Source organism: Enhydra lutris, unplaced genomic scaffold, assembly GCF_002288905.1.
Source record: "Enhydra lutris kenyoni isolate GAN:26980312 unplaced genomic scaffold, ASM228890v2 scaffoldscaffold8, whole genome shotgun sequence".
Lineage (NCBI taxonomy): Eukaryota > Metazoa > Chordata > Mammalia > Carnivora > Mustelidae > Enhydra > Enhydra lutris.
The window spans coordinates 28,999,381-29,016,165 of NW_019154092.1; the positions used below are offsets into that span (position 1 = coordinate 28,999,381).

General features: G+C 39.9%; 1 protein-coding gene across 1 annotated transcript in view; it reads left to right on the plus strand.

The window, feature by feature from the left end:
- The window catches only part of LOC111142434 (dystrobrevin alpha), a 258,816-nt gene that overhangs the window by 55,235 nt on the left and 186,796 nt on the right, over nt 1-16,785 (plus strand). The window contains exon 2 of the mRNA XM_022495559.1: nt 11,775-11,904. The gene's annotated coding sequence lies outside the window, so the exon portion shown is untranslated. The remainder of the gene's footprint in view (nt 1-11,774; nt 11,905-16,785) is intronic.

The window sequence follows — 16,785 nt, forward strand, 5'->3', positions numbered from 1 at the left end:
TGCCCTTTGTTGAAGCAAATACCCTCTTTTTCCCTTTTCTCCTTAGCATCCATTTCCTTGAATTCAATTTTCTCCACAAAGTGGTAAAATCTAGAGGACTGAGATCCAGGCAAGGGTAAACATTGTTGGAAACACGTTTCTCAAGTGTTTGTTCTAGGTCTTAGGCAAAAGGGGTCCCTTTGACTCCTCGTGATCTAGCTTTCTGATCATAGTGTAAACTGTTGGTAATACCTGCCTCCTACACATGATAAGGGATTGGGAGATCATGCGTCCCCGTCAAGATACCATCTCTCATTTGTCACCACTAACTCTAACTACCAAGAAATACCTCTCATGACTGACTACACCAGGATTTGTAAGATCAGCATTTGCAGGGCAAATCTTTGTACTCAACATAGTGGGGGCAGGGGCACATCTGTATCCATTCTGTACACACAGAGGAAATGCAGAAATAAAGTTGGATTGGTGTATTACAAGCAAATTCCCACAAGTGCAGCAGATATTCTGATTTACTCACTTCATTGCTTCTTGATCTTAAAAACAAGTGGTAACAGGGGCATCTGGGTGGCTCAGTCAGTTAAGCATCTGACTTTGGCTCAGGTTGTGATCTCAGGGTCCTGGGATAGAGCCCCGTGTTCGGCTCCCTGCTCAGCAGGGAGTCTACTTGTGCCTCCCCTCTGCCCTTCCCTCCACTTGTGCTCTCTCTCAAATAAGTGAATAAAATGTTTTTTTTTAAAGGTGGTAATATGGGCGCCTGGGTGGCTCAGTGGGTGAAAGCCTCTGCCTTCGGCTCAGGTCGTGATCCCAGGGTCCTGGGATCAAGCCCCGCATTGGGCTCTCTGCTCTGTGGGGAGCCTGCTTCCCTTCCTCTCTCTCTGCCTGCCTCTCTGCCTACTTGTGATCTCTGTCAAATAAATAAATAAAATCTGAAAAAAAAAGGTGGTAATATAAATATTAGCAATCATTGTTGACATCTGTCGCATTTACTGTATGTCAGGGGCTATACTAAGTGATCTTCTTTCATCTTTGGAACAACCCTGGGAGGTAAGATCTGTTATTCCTATTTTTGAAGTGTGGCACATGGGGCTTAGAGTGACTATGTAATTTGCCCAATATCGCAGAGATTCTGTTCAATCTCAGAGTCTTCACTCAACCACCTTACAATATTCCCTCTCTATTAGGGCAGTGGTTCTCAAAGTGAAGTCCCCAAGACAGTCTTAGGGGATCCTTGAGATCAATCTACTTTAACAATAACTCTAACATGTTATTGGCTATTTTTACCATGTGGACATTTGCAGTGATGATGCAGAAGTAATAGTGGGTATAACCGACTGTCACCTTATTACAATCAAGGCAATGGCACCAATGTGTCCTGGTAGAAATTATATTCTTCACTGCCATGCATTTACAGTAAAAAATAAAGCAAGAAAGGGTCAGCAACAACAACAACAAAAATCTAATTAAATCTTGAAACTCAAGTACACATCCTTTTAATAATCTGTGTGGAGAAATGGGCAGTGAGCATAAAGCTCTTAAAATGTATTAAGGGACAGTGGTTGCCTATAAGTAGAATTGTTCGGTACACAAATTGAACTAGCCACTTCTTTTCTAGAACAATACATTGACTTAAGAAAGAATGGCTGGCAAACAAACTATGGTTCTTCAGACCTGGTATTTGGCAACAATTTCCTTGAAAATGAATGAAGTCAGCCTGTCACTTCAGAGAAAACGAATAGTATTTTCTGACAATGATAAAATTCAAACTCTGAAGTAAAAATTAGAATCTTGGAAAGCTCGCATCTGCCACCATGAACTTGACAGCTTCCCAATACCTAAAAGCCTTTTCTGATGAGATTGATGGTGAGATTAACAAATAGGGCTTTTTGTCATTGACAATGAAAGGCATCAACATTTGGAAGATCTGCATACCTCTGTGAGCCAAAACTTCCCAAAGAGCCAACGTTATGATGAAATCATACAGTAGTAAAAAAATCTACACAAAGTACAAGACAGATAATGAATTTTAACGCCGTGGACAATGCAGAGTTCACAGATGTGGCTCAGGTTCCACACTGCCACTCACCTTTAAGAAACAACTGCTTGCTGAGTTTCAGGGTCATAGAAAGAAAACTATCCTCAGTCACCTGAAAGACTCTTATATACCACTTTTGCAAATTGCACGTCTGTGTAAATGTGGCGTTTCTTCATGTTCTTCGACCAAAACAGCTTATTGCCATGAATGCAAAAGCATATAGGAAAACCCAGCTACCTTCTTTCTGTTAAGCCAAACATTTTTTTTAAAGATTATATTTATTTATTTGACAGACAGAGATCACAAGTAGGCAGAGAGGCAGACAGAGAGAGAGAGAGAGGAAGAAGCAGGATTCCTGCTGAGCAGAGAGCCCGATGTCGGACTCCATCCCAGGACTCTGGAATCATGACCTGAGCTGAAGGCAAAGGCTTTAACGCACTGAGCCACCCAGGTGCCCCAAGCCAAACATTTTTAAAGAGACTTCCCAAAATGTAAAACCACGCCATATGTCTCACTATATTTTTTTATTTTGGGAAAATATTGCTATTTTTATTAAAAATAGATATCATTTATGTTATATCAAATGGGTCTGTCATTGTTACATAAATAAATCTATAAGTAAATACTTTAAGTCAATAAATATTTTAAGTCAATTTCTAATAGGAGATATTGATAGATTGAACACACAGAAACAGAAGCTTTTTCGGGTTTTCACTACAAAATGTCTGTGAACCTTATGATATGGGAAATAGCATCTTTTTTTTTTTAACTTCAAAGTGGCATGGCACCTTACTCATATCAAATTAAATGCTATATCTTTTACCTTCATTTTTAAAAAAGATACTCCTCCCCTCTGAGTCAGATGAAAATGGTGAGTCAGATTCTCAGTAGCCCTCAGGTGGCTGCTAAGCATATGGCATATTCAAGGCCATCAGTCAAGGTAGAAGTACATTACTGAAGGGCAAAGCCTGAACATTCATTCCCAGAATCAGATCCTTCTTTCCCTTTATGATTTCCAGAAAAAAAAAAAAAAAAAAAAAAGATTTCTTTGTCTAAGAAAAGACCCATCCAGATTATTCACATAAATATTTGTTTCTGGGGAAACAAGATGTACAAGAAATATTGCAAGGAAATAAATAAGTAAGAATCTGGTTTTCATGCCAGAGAATTTGTCACTGAAATCGCATCCCAATAACAGCTGCATTTGCATACATGTTGTTTTATGAGCTTGAGCTTTATGGCTAGGTTTTATGCCTCTTAGAGAAGAGTAATGTTTTTCAAAAATGTGGAATTCCGTGTCTTAGTACAAAAAATTAACTTAGGGTATTTGTGGGAGGTTTGGTACTCTGCAGACAAACATTTACTCCCCTATCCAGCCACCCCGTCCCCACCCCCGCCACCCCCCACCGCCGGCATTTTTAATGTTCACTAAGATAGCTGGCGAAGGTCCTAGAAAATCTTTTTTGAATTTTTGCTTTTTTCCCCCCTATATCCAGTTTCATGACTTCCTTCCTTCCTTTTTTCTTTTCTATTTGTTTTGATCTTTACATCATGGTAAAATCAAACAGACACACTCACATCAAGTCCCATTGTATCATTAGTCTCTTCAAACGGGGCAGCACTTTAACAAATGAATAAACACAAAATCTGAGTGTGATAATGCTGGTCACGTCTTCCTAGGGAGATTTCAGTAGAATCTATGATATACCTGTGTGTGGCTAATTAAAAAGTTGTCTTCTTAAAAATTAATTGAATTCATGTTTGGCACATTACGATTTAACCTTCCAAGTTCAATGTAATTCTCTTTTTGACCAAATTGGCAGGTATACTGTATGCAAGAGACAAAAGACTGATCTTGGGTAAATATATCTTTTTTTCCCGGGCAACAAAAATATGTTAATATTTTTGCCCTACTTGGAATTAGTTTCAACATGGAGAGTTTAAAGGTTTAATGAGGTCATCACTATGGAGTGCATATTGCCTGTGATTTGTTTTAGTTGCATGTTCTTAATTCATGAGATGAGATGTTCATCTAAGAAAACAGGAGATACTTAAGTTTAGTGATTGTTTGTATGAGTAAAGGAGACACTCATTGGTTTGCAATTGTACTTTTTAAAAAGATACTGTAGGAGATAATCACTCTGTTTTTAAATGTGTAATCTGGGAAAATGACTCCTCTTTATCTTATATTTTGGGATACGTGGATTTTGTGCAACAGAGGTTTCTGTAACAAAATAAGCACTACTAAAGATGATCTACTGCCTTACCCTGAAAGGGAGCAGAAATGTGGTTTGTGTGAAAGTGAGTGTGTAAAAGTACTGAAAGAAAATGAAGAGTCATTTCGTGACTACAGATGTCCCATAACTTCATATATGTCGTATCCTTTCATTAAGAAGTTTGATTAAATAGTAAACCTGGCGATTCACAGACCTGTACCCCTGGGGCTAATAATACATTATATGTTAATAAAAAAATTAAAAATTTTTAAAAAAAGAAGTTTGATTAAATAATCTCATAGCCAAATAAAGCAGAGGTATTGGGATGCCTGCGTGGCTCAGTCAGTTAAGCATCCAACTCTTGATTTTGGCTAAGTCATCATCTCCGGGTCATGAGATCCAGCCATGAATTGGGCTCTGCACTCAGAGGGGAGTATGCTTGAGATTTTCTCTCTCCCTTTGCCTTTGCCCCTCCCCCACCAGGTGCATGTGCTCTCTCGCGCCTGCTCTCAAATAAATAAATAAATCTTTTGAGTGAGGGTGGTCATGAGCAGGGAGTAGAACAAAGGGAGAGGGGGAAGCGGACTCCCTGCTGAGCAGGGAACCCAATGTGCAGCCGGATCCCAGGACCCTGGGATCATGACCTGAGCCAAACGTAGACACTTAACCAACTGAGCCACGCAGGCACCCCTAAATAAATAAATCTTTTAAAATAAGGGGGGGAATACTTACGCTGAATATGTATGGATCACTAATAATAGAATACAAAAAGTAAAACAAACAAAAAACTTCCAACAAAATTATATATAGTTTACAATCCCTCAATTTCACTAAAAATTATGTGTGTGTATATATGTGTGTGCAAATATATATGTGTGTATATTAATTGGAAGTAAATGTATAGGGGTGCCTGGGTGTCTCAGTGGGTTAAAGCCTCTGCCTTCTGCTCAGGTCATGATCTCAGAGTCCTGGGATCGAGCCCCACATCGGGCTCTCTGCTCAGTGGGGAGCCTGCTTCCCCCTCTCTCTGTCTGCCTCTCTGCCTACTTGTGATCTCTCTCTGTCAAATAAATAAATAAAATGTTAGAAAAAAAAAAGGAAGTAAATGTATAAAATCTTCACAGGGATTGCCTCTGGGCAGCATAATGTGGGTGACATTTAATTTTATTTTTTTATTTTTTTAATTAACTTTCTTTATAATGTATTATATTTTCCACATTTCTTAAAAAGAAAGTTATTACTTTGATTACCAAATAACTTTGTAAGTTCCCAAAGTGGATCTCTTGATCCATTTTTATTAAACTGGTTTATTCATAAATACTAGCATATAACTAATTATTTTTTACACTGGTTATTTTCAGAGAGGAAAAAAAGCTATGGCCCTTAAGTGAGTTCTTAGTGGCTGAACCCCTCTTTGAGGAGCACTGGCCAGGTGCAGTGCACGTCACTAAACACACAGGGTGAGGGATGTCTTTTTAAAATGCAAATATCATCTGGGTACGCAACTGCCTTATCCTTACAGTAAGATACAAAGAAAGAAACACAAAGGCAGTGCCTATGAAAAAAACGCCGCACACAAAACAGATCTGAGACTTTCTGTATAAACCCCCTTCTTCCTTCTTGGTACCTTTAAGACAGTTGACTGAGTACCCAGTTGAACTGATGTTGACAGGCAAGTCACCATAGTCTTTCCTTCAGAACTCCTGAATGTCAGCAGGCCTCTGGCTTTATGCTGTAAAAAATTCTCCATTCATTGCTGAACGTGTACGTCCATTCCCTCTGACAGCTGTTTTGTCCAAATGTTGTTGTTCTTTCTGCTTTATCTTATTCTAGCCCAAGTGAGGAAGAATGATGTTTTAGCCTTGTCTGTTGGTGAAATATCAGGAGGGAAACTGAACAGCCCACTGCTGTCTCACACTGGCTCAAATATTCTCTCGTGGTCCTCTGATGTGCTACAGGGAGTAGGAAAGGAGGTGACAGAGGGGCAGTCTGGCAGGGACTCTACTTTCCCTGTATAGGAACCTATTTTTTTTTATTTTATTTATTTTATTTTTTTTATATTTTATTTATTTATTTGACAGAGAGAGAGATCACAAGTAGGCAGAGAGGCGGATAGAGAGAGAGGGGGAAGCAGGCTCCCCGCTGAGCAGAGAGCCCAAAGCAGGGCTCGATCCCACGACCCTGAGATCATGACCTGAGCCAAAGGCAGAAGCTTAACCCTGAGCCACCCAGGCGCCCCCCTATGTTTTGTAAATTGTGAGGTATATCCCATGTTTCTGAAACATTAGACTATAATTTGACAGAAACGACAGGTGTACAACTCCTGCTGAAATTAATGTCCTTATTTGGACAGATGTAAGAACTTCATAGAGACAGATGCAGCCAGGCTCGCTAGGGCTTCCCTTGGGACCTAGAATCCCAAGAGGGAGGAGTCCACCAGGCTCTGTGATCTTGCCTTTCTGTGATGGGGCCACACTGGATCTGAACAGCTCAATTGTCCCAGAGCCACAGCCTTCTCATCGTAAGAGCTTGAAGCAACAGTCTGTTATGATGCCCTTAATAGGAAATATGTAGAAACAGCCAAGACCTGCCTAGTTCTCACGCTGAACTCTGTGTCAACAAGAACAAATCCTTAGAATAGAGAGGGTGCCCAACTGTCCCTGAGCACTAGTCTGTCCCCGGCTTTAAAGCCATCCAGAAAGGCCTCCTTTCCAGCAGTCTTCTCCCTGACTCTGCCCTACTATCATTGTGTCTGGGGTGATTCTCAATTTCGTCCAATTTAGTCCCATTTGTGTCTGTGTCTACCCCACAGCCATCTTACCGTAGCTTCCTAAGGCACTTTGACATTCTTAAGCCAATAAATAATAATCTGGCGAGATGATCTGGATAGGTTTATATCACAAGCCTGTGTAGGTACCAGGTGAGAAAATGATGAGCTTCACGTTCGCTGATTGTTCCACCGATCAGTGATTTACTCAGACATGTAGTGAGGATGATTATCCCTCATGAAAGATGACATGCTCAAGATGATGAGGAAATGAACAAGACAGTCCTTGCCCTCCCGTTGCACATGTTCTTACAGAGACATAAGAAAATCACTGGCAGTTTGACATGGTCACATGTGCTATAAGGAAGGACCTCAGAAGCTGTTGTGGAACCATCAAGGTCCGGGGGTGGAGGGCATCTAAGAACAGAGCTGGGAGGTAGAGGAAGGAGCTCGGTGTGGTATGTAGAGTTGGAGGAAGCTTCAGAAGGGGAATTAAGCTTATCTTGTGCAACTTCAGAGGTCTAGATGGGACCAGTGGTAAAATTATAGAACGATATTGGTAATAGGGAGGTACTTGAAGTGTCTACACAGGGTTTAGATGGTTCTGAATGGCATGACTGTCATTTTGGGCTGGATAATTATTTTCTGTTGGGGGCTGTGCTGTACATAGTAGGATATTCAGTAGCATCCCTGCTAGAGGCTGGTTGCACCTCTCTTTCCTCCACAACTAAAAATACCTCTGACATCACCAAATGTCCCTGAGGTGGTCAAAATCACCTCAGGGTTGAGAACCATTGGTCTAGACCAACACTCTCAGTTTACTCTGAAAAAACAGAAACCCAGTTAACAGTAAATGACTTGTCCAATACTTAGTAGAGAGACAAAAATAAAACCCCAACTTCTGATCACAGTTCTGTCCCCTTTCTATAGCACCAGAATGTGCTGCGGGGACCTTTCAGAATTGTTTCTCCTCCCCTTCCAGCTTCTTTGTCATTGAGGATCTGGCTGATGCTGTGTCTGCTGAAGAGGGGTGGCCAGGACCCTGAGCTCGGCCTCAGCTCTGGCATGAGGCCCTAGCATGCCAATTGTGAATATGACAACAAAAAGTCACTCATAAACAAAACAGAACCTATGTCAGTCGTTGAGAAATTATTTAGACAAGTAGATACTGTTTTTCAAGCGACTTTCATCATTCTTAGCCAAAATGCTTTAATAGCCCCTACAATTTATGCCAACGGACAATGTCAAACACCAGAAAAGACAGAGTTTCATATGTTTCTGAATGCCGTGTGGCTCTCCATCTTTGCATTTCTCTGGAACACCCCTTGCAAGTCTATGGTCGTCATCACCTGTAGCTGCTTCTCATAACATGGAACCGGCCCCCTATGACCTGGACAGGATCTGAAAGCGAGCTCCCTTCCAACTTCTGAAATCTAGTAGGTTAGAATCGTGGCACAATAGTCTCCCAAGCATTGCTAAAAAAGAAGACGAGGGCATAAACACTGGAGAGCACCATCTCCAAACCTCCTTTTAATCCGTTGACAATCTTTCTCCTACATAACAGTGAAAATAGACAAAATGCCTACTTGTTTTCTTTATTTTTCTCAATGTGAGTAAAGGCCTTTGAATTCCTCCAACTGTGATGAAACTATTTTTAGCATGGTGCGAACTGATAGGGGTAAGAAAGAGGAAACTGGGCCAATTATTTATGAGAAAAGAGAAATGTAAAAAAGAGAGAGAGAGAAATTCAAATCTTTATGTATTATTCATGCCATAAATAGTACTGCAGGCCTGCTCTGTGTCAGGCAGTGTTCAAAGCATCAGGGATATAGTAGTGAACAAGATTCCTGCCTTTGTGGAGCTTCTATTCTAACGTGAAGTGATGAACAATGAATAAATAGTAATAGTTGATGTGCTATGTGGGAGAATATATCCGAGTGAGCAGTAGATCGTGAGGAGGGAGTACTATTTTAGGAGGGAAGATCAGCAAGGACATAAATATAGACAAAAATGTGATTATTAACTCCACTCCAGTCTAATATCTGGTTGGCTCCCACGTGATCTCAGTTGGGAGGGACCACTTCCACCATCCTTGTGTAAGGAATGCACATGCTTGACAGAATCCCACCATCACAGGTGATATTACTGAGCCTTCAGTTGAGCTGATACCATTAGTTTAAAAATTACTATCCTTTTTAGGTGGCCCATTCTATTTTTGTGTGTTCTGTGTTGAGGGGTTTCTTTTATTAAGCAAAAATCTGCCTCCTGCCACTTCTGCCCAACCCATATGTCTAAAATATGGCACCCCAAATTAACAAAATACTCCTTTCTCTTGTGGTAAGATATTGACTCCTACCTTCAATCAGACAGTGACTGAACAATTTTCAGGGAGCTAGAAAAAAGAGACTGTATTTTATCTCATGACACTAAGTTTTAATTTCTCGTCACAAGTTATTCAAATGAGAATTTAGTAGCTGATACAGAATTTAAATAAGATTTCGAAGGGAGGAAGGTATTGTTTTTATTCCCACCCAATGTTCACTTGCGACTTTTGCTTTGCAAGTGGACTGCAGCAAGAGGAGAGTTGGATGGATGCCTTTAATTCTGTGGCACTTTGGGAGACCATCACCCTGCGGCTCAGAGTAGAAAAAAAGGATTATAGGTATTTGGTTTCTGCGTGATCTAGAGTCGTCACAGGATAGAAGACAAGAGGGATAGGGTGAGAACTGCCTCCAGATTCAACCTCTACTTTTGATCACTGTCTGTGCCAGACAAGCTGAAACAGAGCCACTCCTAGGTGGAGAAAGAACAGCAAGCAAGAAAGCTAGCTTACAATCAAGGTATCACTCAAGTTACAACCTTTACTGGAGTTGTAGATCTTGGGTAAGGCATGTAGCCTGGGCCATCCATGGGCTATTTCAATATAGCATCTCCATCTGAGCATTGTCTCCCTCCTAGTCTCTTACAGTCTGAGATAACCCAGGGACCTACACAGAAAACAAAAATGCAAAACATCTTTATCCAAGTAGCCGAGTAGAAGAGCAGAAACCAACAGCATGATCCTAAGAGATCCCCAGGCCAGTACCAAAGGCTATCTTGAGTGACTCTCGATTGTAGATACAGCTAGATGTCAGTTTCTCTGTGTGTGATATACATTCTATAGTCTTATATAAAAGCATATAAGATTGTTTAAGAGTTCCACTTTATTTCCTGATGTTGGGGCTCACAGAGCTGCCTTCATGAAGGAGAGAGAATATTTTTAATACATAACTTATTCCCAGATGCATAGCTCTAATTTACCTGAATCCCCAATTAAAAAAAAAAAAAGCTAACATGTACTTTGAGAAAGCAAAAAATGTTGAAAGCACTACTGTTGTAATATACATTTAACTCAAAAAATGACAAATCCATGTATGTATCTAGAATCTAAGTACAGAGAAAGATGGCTGGGTTCTAATGTGACACAGAACAAGGGTTCATTATGTTGTGAAAATGTCTTTAACTCCTGTGAGACAAATCTCCTCCAATAATGAATATATCTGAAAACTTGGATTAGAGCAAGGGGGTGTTATTATATAGAATTTTCTCTAGGAACCTAGAATCACAGGATGCCAGAAGCAATGAGAGCTAAAATAATTACCATAATCCTTATGGAGAACTGGGGTTGAAGAAGTCAGCGGGGAGGGAATGTGGAGGCGTGGGGCTGGAGACAGAGGGCATCTTTCTCCCATCCGGGGTGCAGAACTAGGCTCCTGTCCCTTCCTTTTCCACCCCCACTGTCATCAGACGCCTTCTCCCCTTCAACATCTGTGATCCCTTCCCACTCTTTTCCTTCATGTTAGCATGGGATTTCCTGAGCTTCAACTCCCTGCAGCTTCAAGCTTGCCAGCCCCTGGGATAGTAACATCCAGCCTGTGCAGTTGGTAAGGAGAAGAAGGGACAAGGGACGGATGAGAGAGATTGTTGGGAAAGATGAGCTGGTGGCAGACGGTGAGTGGGTGCCTGGGTCACCACTGGGAAATCTTCTGGGAACTACCATCTCAAACCGCTCTCTCCCACTTTTACTCTGTGAGTTTTCCCAGAAGGCAAAAGATGAGAAAATCGTTCAGCTTTGTTAAAAAACATTAATGGGCAATTTTACGAACTATTTATTATTTGTTATTACTACATAACATAATAAATCATATGCATCATTAAATAATGTCAGGTTGCCTGTGTGGTAGTCGACTCTTGTAGGATATCTACTTAGGATTGCTCAGGCCTAAGTCATTATAAGAAATGCTGGTCTGAGGACTCTGACCTCAGCTGTAATTTCCTTGACTTTGGTAGAAATTATGGTGACACAACATTCCAGAAAATTACTTACTTGGGAAAGATTCCATGTTTTCCCCTTTCTGGGTTTTCAATCAACTAAAACTAAAGAGGTGTATCAGATGCCCAAGGTTCAAGGCCACTGTCTGTTAGTAACCAGCTGCTTAATCTTAGACAGTCACCACACACACACACACACACACACACACACACACACACACACACACATACTCTGGCCTCACTATCCTCATCTATAAAGTGACTTCTAGCACAAATATCCATTTTCCTAAATATTTCTTATGGTAAATGAAAACCAAGGTTATGAGTTGAGTACTACAGACCATTATTAGTGTATGGGGGATTCGTAAAATACTGTATGTTCTAGATCTGTAATAAAGATGTAAGTATAAGTTGCTTAGTTAAATAAAAGTATATTTTCCCATTGCAGATAAATAAGATTTACCAATCCCTGGATGAAGTTCTTGGGAAGTCTTTAGATGCCATAGTCAACTGCCATTTCAAAGAAGAGAAAATAGATGGTTTTGGAAAGTTCATGCTGTTTCTTCATTGAATTTTAGGTGAGTGTGTCTAAAGCAAAGAATTTAAGATGGACATTGCACTATTTTCCCTTAAAAGTGCTTCTCTCCTTTGCATGAAATGAAAATGGGGTTGAATGTTATCAGTGTTCTGTACTTCTGGTGAGGGGCCACATGGTAAAAGACTTAGTTTCTGTGCCTTTCATGGTTTTGTTGTTGTTGTCAGGAATCTCCTGAAGTATGAGGTATGAGATACAGACACCCTGACATTCTTCCAGGCTCCCATTAAGCAAATGCTGGAATACTTCATTCAATTCTAAAGGTCATCTCATTTTTTAAATATGTAGAAGGATTTAGTATCAGAGTAATAAGTCAGAATGAAGCAAAACTGCTAGAGGAAAATTTGATGGCGGTAGTGACCATTGAATCGGTACCAAGTCTGTGTGTGCAATACAAGGGTAACTTTCCAGAGGCACCCGTGGGGTGATTTTATCCTGCTTAAATTCAAGTAGGACATGGTTTAGGTTAGGTGTGGTTTTTAAACCACTATGTATGATTAAGCACACACAAGTATTAGAGAAAAAATGAACAAGGATTACTTGCTTCTGCCAAGAAAAATGATTCTCAGGAGGTACACTTCAGGTGTACATTAAGCTTGGTTTTGCTTGGCCATAAAAAGGGTGGGTAAATATTTTTTACATCATCATCCATTAATTACCTTGCCATGCTACAAAACACAAAAGCCTGCAAATTGGTGCTTTACTATTAATTGGCAATCTACCATTATCATTTCTCAGCAGAATGGAAAGGAATGGAGAAACTGAGTGGTGGTCTTCTTTAAGAAATTCTGTGGTTTTCCACCTTTTCCAGAGTCGAGTTTTCAAAGTGTGGTTTTATGATCTACTTTGAAGAATGGTGATTTCCAGAATGTCAGAATAAACCTCTGTTCACAATTCTGAATAGAACAATGCAACTGATAGAGCATTGACCACTTTCTTAATCTAAACCAGAAAATACTGATGTTTCCTTTATACTTTTTATTAACTTCAAAGTAAAGGTGCTCATTCTCTCATAATCTTTGGGGTGTGTAAATTTGTTTTATTGAGATTATATGTGGAACTAAAATGGTGATTTCATTTATTTACAAGATATTTTTGGAACATACTTACCAGGCACTAAGCGTAGAGTGCTTTATCAGTATCAGTAAATCAGTTCGCCTAGCATAACACTCTGGAGGAGAAAATGAAAATGAGAAACATGTTTACTGAATACTGTTTTTCAGTTCTGCTGGTCTGTGACAGCTTTTACCTTCTTGTCCATTCCTTGCTCTGCTCCTACTCTACTGGTTCCATGGGGACTGACCCCTATGGGCAATATTTCCTCCCACCAAGACTCACCCCCATTGTCTCCAGCTTACCCCAGTGACCTTGAACTCTGAGCTCCACTAATATCACCTCTTCCCTTTCTCCCTTGAGACCTGTGGGTGGTAATGCCTTTGGCCTCCTGCCTCTGCTGATCTCCCAGTTGATCCCCTGTTTAGCTCAAAATTCTTCCATCATCCATGTAACCATTTCTCTAGATTAAATTCCATCTGTTTAAAATATTTAGAGTGTTTTCCCTTTTCTTGGTTAGATTCTAATTGACGAACCAGGCCTTCATTAATTTCTCCCACAAGTATTAGAGAAAAAATGAACAAGGATTACTTGCTTCTGCCAAGAAAAATGATTCTCAGGAGGTACACTTCAAGTTAAACATAGATTTGGATTTTTCTACACTGAAAAAAAATTTAACTTAATATATCTGATCCGCTCCCATTTCCTATAATAAATACTGACTCTGTTAGAAAGTTAAGTGATCGGATGCCATTTTGTATCTGTCTTTTTTGGGCAGGTAAACAATATCCCGCTATAAAGGGCTTCCTTGATATTAAACTAGCTTTTCATGAAATCACTTCCCTGAGTTATTTTAATGCTTAAACCTTGCTTTTTTTCATTTCCTTCTCATTTATTATGTAGACATTTTCCTTTTCAATCTTTTCTCAGAGGTTATCGTGTCTATTAATCTGTCCGTTTTAATATATTGTGGGTACCTTCAAAAGGACATGGTGTCCCTCCTACCAACAATTTTCATTTGTTCAAACAATGTCAATGTTAAACCTGCAATGCCTAATTGAGAATCCTTTCAGACAATGTGAAAATGCCATCACAAGCAGAATTACTTGGATCCCTTGATAACCCAAAATTGAGAGACACAGGAATGAATAGCTTTATGGTGTGGTTTAAGATGCACTGCATAACTGATATTCTCCAAACAAAGCTTCCTTAGGTTTGGTATAGCACTGAAGATTCTAATCATTAACATTTCTCTCCAGCTTATGGAAATGAGGCTTTGTAAAGTCATGTTTAAAAAAAAAAAAAACTCTTGGGGAAAGAAATGCATCCATTAATAATACATAGTACATCACACACAAGTCTAATGAATTAGCAGGCCAGAGACTCCTGAGGGAGTAAACACTCAGCTTCTCAGAATTTGGTACACATAAGTAGGAGAGTACTGTGGAACTAATCTCACTAACTTCATGATGTTGCCTAGCTGGTCAAGGGAAACACGTCATAAAGGAAAGCTCAGGATGAACAGATCTTAATGTCATATTGGAGGATGGGTGGAGGAGAGGAGGCATTATTCCTTACTCTCCATTGTAAATGGAAATTTTAAATCACTGGTGCCGAAATAATGCAGGAAAGTGCTTTGAACAAGAGGTAATCAGGAGTATCTCTGCTGAGCCACAAAGTATGATATTGGAAAGAATCAAATGTGTTTAAAGGCAGAAATCATCTGTAATCCATCCTTGGTATTCCTGGAAACTGGCCTAATCCTTGGTTGACTGTAGATAATTTCTAAATAAATGGTTGGGGAATAAAGACTAAGGCCCAAAGCAAGGATAGCTAATGCTTACTGAGTTCTTACTTTATGCCAAACACTATTCTATATAGACATATACTTCATTTCATGCTTAAACAATCCTATGTAATAGGTAATATTATATCTCCTTATTTAAAGAAAAGGAAACTAGGGCCAAGGAAGTTAAATCATCTGCTGAGGTTAAGTTGGGGGTAAAAATTCAAATCTAGACAGTCTGGCTTCAGACCCTGCACTCTTAATTATTACGCTCACTCTCTCTCATGTAATATAATCATGAAGTATCTTTCAAACACAGAAGCAACATTTTTTTGTTATTAAAAATCTTACATCATTTCAGAACATGCCTATATATTAAGAGATCTCACCCTAATCTTGAATGGCCTCACTTTGAACCACAAATTCCCTCTTTCAGTGTTCCTATTCTCCTTTTCTTTTAAAACATGGCCGTCTAAATCAACTTCCTAATTTACATTCAAATTTCATTAGTCCCATGCTTTAATGGTTTAACCTGAAATTCATATTTTAAAAATCCTATTCCTCCTTTTATTTCATTTGCTCCATTGAAGAATGTGTAATCTTGAGCAGTGAGTTACTTAACTTCTCAGAGCCTTAGATCCTTACCTGAAAAGTTATGTATAATTTGTCATGAAGACTAGAAAAGGAGATCCATAAAACAACAAAGCACAGTTTCTGGTACATCACAGGTGCCCAATGAACAGGAGCCAACAAGATCTAATCACCCTAAGCCACTTCAGTCTCGAAGCCAGTGCTGGCTGCCCCATCGACTGCAGAACAAAATCCATCCCATGTATTCCCTAGTGTGTCACAATACAGGCACAACAGACCTCTTGAGCTTCAAGTCCACTTTGCTCCTCATCAGTTGATCTTGGCTAGCTCAGGAATCATCTGATCCACCTTCTCTAAGCCGTGCTCTTTGTGCTTTGACTTTTGCTCACGCTGGTTCCTCTGCCTAGACGCTCCTGGCGTCCGTGCTCCTCTGCAAACCCCTGTCACCCATGTACACACAGGCAATCTCCAGGGACTTGCAATATCCCAGTCCTTGTGCAAGATCCATCAGAGCTGTTTCTGCTACCATCTCACTGAAGTCCTTGATGACCTCCTCCTGGGTCAGCAGTTATCATCTGTCTTTCTCTGAATTCACATGGCCCTTTAGGCCATTACCGGATCAGATCCAGTTGTAGACAAGAGAAAGAAAAGGGATCTCATTCAATCACTCACAGCCTCATGCCTTTTCTCCTGTTATCTGTCTATCTTTCCTCTAAAATTTTCACCAAGGACAAATGCCAAGTATTTTTTTTCTCTTTGAATCACCTATACCAAGCTCACAGCAGCCTCCTTTTTTGGTTTTGAATGAAGTCTGGGGTGTCTTATTTGGAGATGTACTATGTGCTTCGAGTGTGGTGAATGAAGATCATAGCACTTTGTCCAGCATTACTAGCAAAGGGAGAGCTCCCTTAGATCACCTTACAGAGGGGATCTAGTGGCATTGCGCCAAGCACCCAAGCACGGGCTCCCTGAACATTATCTAATTTAATTTTCATAATATCCTCTCAAATTAGCTATTGTTTCCCTCCTTATTCAGATAGGAAAACTAGGGTTCCAAGAGCGTAGATAACTTGCCAATGTCACGTATCTGCTAAGTGGCAGAATGAAGGTGTGAAGTCCTATCTTTCCACTGCAGCAAACTGCATCACTAAAAGAGCTTTCCAGTTTAATCCTAGAAGAAGAATATGTATGTAAGATAATGCTAGAATTTTCCATTTAAAATACTTCTGAGAAGCAAGCTATTTATAAGTCTATAGATCTGTTTCTCATTGGCAAATAAGTTTATGCTTAGGCTGATGCTAAAATTAGGACTATTCTGTGGAACAAGATTGTCAAAGGTACAGCACCTTGTGGTTCTGAGACTATGCAAAAACCTCATGTATCAATGAAGCTCGGAAATGATGTCTTAACACTATTGACTGATAGAATTTTAGG